The following is a 6,550-nucleotide window of genomic DNA, read 5'->3' as shown; positions in this document are numbered from 1 at the left end:
ACTATTGCCACCTGCAGTACAAGTTCCCAAGTGTGCCCCAAAAGCCTGGCCATTGGGCCCGGTGCGGTGGCGCAGTGGTTAAGGTCCTCGTCTTGCACGCCCGAGTTCCCATATGGGCGCCGGTACTACTCCCAGCAGCCCCACTTCCCATCCAACTCCCTGCCTGTGGCCCGGGAAAGCAGTCGAGGACGGTCCAAGGCTCTGGGACCCTGCACCCACATGGGAGACCCAGAAGAGGCTCCTGGCTTCGGATTGGCTCAGCTCCAGCCGTGGCGGCCACCTGGGGAGTGAATCATGGGACAGAAGATCTTCCTCTCTGTCTCTCCTCCTCTCTGTATATCTTTGTAATAATAATTTGTAATAATAATTTAAATAATAATAATATCTTTGTAATAATAATTTCATATTTGAAATAATATGAAATAATAATTTCATAATTGACATGTATGAGAGCTGAATGGAATGTGGGACAGACTGGACTAGTCTGCTACACATACTGGCAAACCAGGGTAGGGGGCGGGCCTGGTGGGGGTTATTGTGGATCATTCCAACTAGGCTGCAGCTCCCACTGGTTTATGTGAAGGCCCAGTATGTGCTGGGCAGAACCAGCCTGGACTACAACACCCATTGATTCCAGTGGATGACAGGAAACAGAAGCGACCCAGCAATTGCAAACACCAGCTGATTGGGGCAATGGACTGTGCTGGGCCCTGTACTTGCTAATACGTACAAGAATCTGGTCTGGGAACACCTCAGACAGTTTCTTTGGCGATCTCCCCAATTGAAATGCCAGACTCAGAACCCTAACCATGTAAAGACAGAGGACAGAACAAGTCAATCAACCACCTCAGCTATAGGTTGGCAGCGAAATACTGGGCAAACGGAGACTCTATGATCGACTATGTCAATCAGTGGATTCTTCAACGACCTCATCATGTTTGGAGTGGCGAGATAGGCAGCAATTCATACCTGGTGAGTTAACAAAACCACCTGAGCAAGAATTTCAAAGTATGCCCCACATCCGGGACCTGGGATGTGTGGGAAACTGGGTGGGGCTTCTCCCTCAATATCCCCTTTTACCTCAGATACATGACGGAAACAATATGGAAATAGTCTTACCCTCTTTACTATATCCCTTGAACCTTTTCACCCTAATTAACTATGTAAAGATTGTAAAAAAAAAAAAACTGTATAATGGAAAGTAAAAATTTAAAAATTGAGATTTTTAAGAGCCATAAATCTCAAGGCACCTACTGAAGAAGCCCTTTCTGATAGTGTTCTTCTTTGTAGTACATATTTAATTTTACTGGAGAAGGAACAATAGACTGAAAATCATATAAACCTAGAATATATTGCTTTTTTTTAGCAGTGGTAATATGTGAAGTTTTAATAAATTGATGAATGGAGACATTTCAGATAATATTTCAAGCTGTTTTCAAACTCAGAAAATTCACAGTAAATTTCTTTTTGTTCAATGTGTTCCATGATTGCAGTATCTGATTAAGGGAACTTCTATCATATGTCAGGTATATACTTGGAGACAAGCCATACAGTGCATGACTTCCCTGATATTTAACAACCTGAGATGTTAAATGCCCCTAGCTATTCTAAAGCTGTCCTTCATCAACGCAGTGCTTCTGGCATGGCAGTGCCCTGTGTCATCTGACTGTTCCCTTCCTTATCACATATTCCATCTGGATCTCTCTGCATCAGCTCTTTTCCATCTTAACCTCATTACCAAAAATCGCTTCTAGGAGCCAAACATAAAGATATAGTGCTTTTCTCCTCCAATATGTCCAAAAAAATATCTACTGTTACTTCACAATGCAGCTCCTTGAAACACTCTCTTCCCTTTTGTGAATAAAAAGAATGTAACATTCAATTACTTTAAAAGAGAGAGAGAGGTCTGGGAGCCAAAGCTGGAATTGGGTAAGGATCAGAAGAAAGCACCTCTCCTGAGTCCAGAGGAAAATTTACAATCCTTTTATCTCTGAGAACCACCCAGCGCTCCTGGCTGTAGTTCCGATGTCACCAGACCCTATGATGAGGGTTCTGGGCCGCTAGCATCCTGTGTGGGAAATCCAATAGGAAACAACTGACCTCAGAGTTCTCGGCCTCCGAGGGCCTTCACATCCCCTTTGGTCTCCTTGGCAGTCAGGATATGGTTGTTGGTATCCTTAAGGACAATCCTGGACAAAGTATCCACTGCATCTGTGGTGAAAGCACCTGCGAGGCCTCGGGGGTCTCTGGGACTAGCATACAGACCCCCTCTTATCCTCCTGCTCTGCCCTGGCATCCCCTCCTGCTCTGTACACACAACCTCCTTTTAAGAGGCTGTCAGGGTCGCTCTTGGATCCCACTGCACGTTTCTACAGGTTTTCTAATGTCTAAGGCAGTTAAGAATCTGTTCTCTATAAATAACTTATTACAATCTTAATAAATTACATTTAAAATCTTCCTCAAACATTCTAAGAAGGTAGAAGATTTCTCTGCACTCCTGACCTGTACTGAAACAAGAAGAACATTAAGAAACAAATCTGCTTTTACAGTTCTTAGAGGCAGCTCCACTGAGGATTCCATCTTCAGGGCCAGTGTTGTGTTCCATGGAGTTGCTGCAATTCCAAGGCCAGATGAGCCATAGGGAAACCCACAGAGTTGAGGATCCATCAGGAAATTCTAGAAACAAGAGCATAACCTTTTCCATTGGTTATTAGTGTTCTAGAATATCAATCATTTCATTGTTTCATATACACAGGAATTTATCAGAGAATATAGATAAATGTTTATCAGCAGAAGTACTAATGTCTCTTTGAAGAAAATTTTAAAAGGCAAATTTTACAAGTTAAGTCTTAGAAATATTTTTTTTAAAGATCTATTTTATTCTTATTGGAAAGGCGGATATACAGAGAGGAGAGACAGAGAGGAAGATCCTCCGTCCGATGATTCACTCCCCAAGTGAGCGCAATGGCTGATGCTATGCCGATCTGAAGCCAGGAGCCTCTTCTAGCTCTGCCACGTGGGTGCAGGGTCCCAAAGCCTTGGGCCATCCTCGACTGCTTTCCCGGGCCACAGGCAGGGAGTTGGATGGGAAGCGGGGCTGCCGGGATTAGAACCGGCGCCCATATGGGATCCCGGGCATGCAAGGTGATGACCTTAACCACTGGGCCACCGCACCGGGCCCAAGTGTTAGAAATATTATAGATAAAGTGTATCTGGAGGGAATCCCCCCTTTTATTATTTATTATTTTTATAAATTGGCATTTTAAGGTGTAGTGTGTACATTCAACAAGTCTGAGCCACCAGGCTGCTTACTCTCAAAAAAATTATCAACAAAAAATATCAAATAACAGCTTCAGAAAGCATTACCCAAAAGTCCAATGTCTGCTGTGAATTTGGAAAATAGAGCATTGGTTAACAATTAAAACTAAATTGTATTAACAATTTTAAACAACTTTTACAAAAGACAAATGTTAAGATATACTTGTGCATGTGCGCACACACACACACACTTTTGAGGACTTAAAAATTACTGTTTTCAACCAAGCTTAGTCATAGTAGTAAGTCCTTACCTTGAATGTGCCAGGATCCGTATGGACGCCGGTTCTAATCCTGGCAGCTCCACTTCCCATCCAGCTCCCTGCTTGTAGCCTGGGAAAGCAGTCGAGGATAGCCCAATGCCTTGGGACCCTGCACCCACGTGGGAGACCTGGAAGAAGTTCCTGGCTCCTGGCTTTGGATCGGCATAGCATCGGCTGCTGCGCTCACTTGGGGAGTGAATCATCGGATGGAAAATCTTCCTCTCTGTCTCTCCTCCTCTCTGTATATCCGACTTTGTAATAAATAAATAAATCTTAAAAAAAAAAAGGCTAGTGAACACTGACAAATTATTTCTCCCACAAAACTATAACCACACATTCCCAGACAGTATAAATACATGGTTGAACTAACATTAATACACATCACCATTTTATCAATTACATAATAGAACAAATGATCAAGTATTTAAATATTAAGTTACACAGCTCAAAAGTCATATGAAATATTAGATGTTTGCTTAATCCATTAGCAGAAACCCACTTTTAAAAAAAAAGATTTATTTATTTTTATTGCAAAGACAGACATACAGAGAGGAGAGACAGAGAGGAAGATCCTCCCCCGCCCCCAATGTTTCACTCCCCAAGTGACTGCAATGGCCGGTGCTGTGCTGATCCAAAGCCAGGAGCCAAGAGCTCTCCCGGATTTCCTACTTGGTGCAAGGTCCCAAAGTTTCGGACCATCCTCAACTGCCTTCCCAGGCCACAAGCAGGAAGCTGGATGGGAAGCAGGGCCGCCGGGAGCAGAACCGGCGCCCATATGGGATCCCGGGCGTGCAAGGAGAGGACCTTAACCATTGCGCCATTGCGCCGGGCCCGATAAGCACATTTTAAATGCCAAACAGCAAGAATCTTTTGCTAGATGTCTAAACAGGTTGGTTATGATCCGAACATAGAACTTGCAATTCTGTAAAACTTGTGGCCTGCTGAACTGATTCCATTACCCTTAGGAAGCATCATTAAACTTATTCACCAAGCCAAAATGTTGGCTAATATGTATGTCAGATTAGATCCCATCTCAACTTTTACTTCCAAGGCTACAGCATTAGGCACCCCAGTTTTATTGAATGTAGCAGTTGTTCCTATGACCGTTGGAATCTTCGAAGCGCAGCCGCATCTTAGGAGGGTATTTTTCCAAATACAGAAGATGTTTGCTGTTAAAAGCTCCACACCGCTTTTGTCTTATGAACTGTACTGCATCTTCATACTTCATTCCACCTTCAATCAATGCTAACGCAACACGCACGGGGGCTCTTCCAAGGCTGCAACACAATCAACAGCAATACAACAAGGTTCTCCACGGAATTTAACTTTTACAAGACTTAACCAGTCATCAACAATCTGATTGGACAGTGGTGCAGTCATCAAAAGGCCAATCAAGGACATGGATGCCTTCTTTTTCCACAAGAGTTGTGTCATAAGTCGCTTCACGCACTCATACGATTGTGGTAACTCCATATTTCTTAAGTTCCTAAACAAAATTGTTTCATGTTGCATTGGTTAAATTATGTGCAATAAGAAATCTCATGTTCTTGTTTGTGAGTTCCACAGGAGCAGGGCAGCTGATTCAAACCGTGCTAATTTACTTAAAAAAAAAAAAAACCACTTACTAGGGTAATGAAACAACTTTTTAAAAACTGAATACAGAAATTACATAAAGAAACTGAAGACTACTTTACTGCCCTCCACTTGCAATTCTCAGTGCTTTGAGTATGAAGTTGGAAGTAGTGGGAAATGAACAACAAAAAGCAGCAGCAATTCTTAAACCCAGCAATGCTGAGGCAATAGAAAGGAAGTGCACTGAGGTTTACCCCACCCAGGTCAGAACTCTTCTAAAACGCTCTATGAATTTCAATTCAACCCTTCTGTGTCCAGGTTAACCACTTCTGTTGGGACAGGATGCCGCCGTGACAAATGTCGGGCTTGATGTGCCGAACTCTCCCACTTCCTTTCAAACGCCCGCCAGGCCAAGCCCGTCCTCACGTTACCATGGCGACCGTCCGACTCCGGCCGTTCTGCGCAGGCGCGCGGGGGCCCGCGCACTGTCTCCCCCAGGCGCGCCTGCGCGGAGCAGCCCCTTCCGAGCAGGGAGGCGGGGTCCTGGCGAGGGCTGCGACGGTACAGAGTTCCGCCCATCCCGGGGGAGCCGGCAGGGAGCCGGGCAGAGCGTGGTGGGGGCGCTGTCCTGCAGTCCGCTGTGCGCGCCGACGGGGCCGGACGACTGGACTTGAGCTTGAGCACCATCGCTGCTCTCAGGGAGACCAGCTGCGGACCACGTGGCGGCGCCGAGCGCGGAGCGGCGCATTCTGGGAGACTAGTCTGGTGATGGCCGAACGGCGTGCATGCTCATGCATGCGGGGCGGCCGCCGGGCGCCGAGGTGAGGCTGGGGGCATCTCCACTGGGAGGGCTCGGCCGGGGACACGGGTTCCGACCGCCCGGCGAGACGGGGAGCCAGCATTCGCCGCGGATGAGCTTTGCGCTGCTGCGCGCGGCCGCGTAGCCAAGGCGACAGGCCCCACGAGCCCCGCCCCCGTTGTCACGGCGCCACGGGGACCGGCCTCTCGCCTCGGCTTTTGGGAAATGTATTTCCTGACCCTCCGTAGGGCCTTGCTAGCCTGAAGGTGACCACAACCTTTTCTCAGGATTTCAAGTTTGCTTGGAAGAGGACTTGTGACTCACGATTCAAGGTAGCCTTTGAGATTGCTGTCACCTGTGCGTATGGGGGCGGTGAGTGTGACGCCACCCTCTTAATCAGTAGGTTGCTTCACTAAACCCCAGCTGCCAGCAAGGAGGGAAGCCCCGTTTGCAGGTGGGCAAATGGGATCGCAGAGTCACGACCTGAAAATGTTCGGAATCAGAACCTCAGACCTTTACTGTCCTGGTCCAGTGGCCTTGGGCTGGAAACTTCATCACCTCCTGGCACTACCTAATTCGAAGTTTTACAAACAAGAGCACT

The 6,550-nt window shown here is 46.5% G+C and overlaps 1 pseudogene; it reads right to left on the bottom strand.

The window, feature by feature from the left end:
* Positions 1 to 4,456: 4,456 nt before the first annotated feature.
* On the bottom strand, positions 4,457 to 5,154 carry LOC121155178 (annotated as a pseudogene).
* Between the last annotated feature and the right edge of the window lie 1,396 nt (positions 5,155 to 6,550).

This window comes from Ochotona curzoniae, unplaced genomic scaffold, assembly GCF_017591425.1.
Source record: "Ochotona curzoniae isolate NIBS_2020 unplaced genomic scaffold, NIBS_Ocur_1.0 contig_2861, whole genome shotgun sequence".
Lineage (NCBI taxonomy): Eukaryota > Metazoa > Chordata > Mammalia > Lagomorpha > Ochotonidae > Ochotona > Ochotona curzoniae.
The sequence above is the reverse complement of the archived record's forward strand: the minus strand, read 5'-3'. Positions and strand labels throughout refer to the sequence as shown.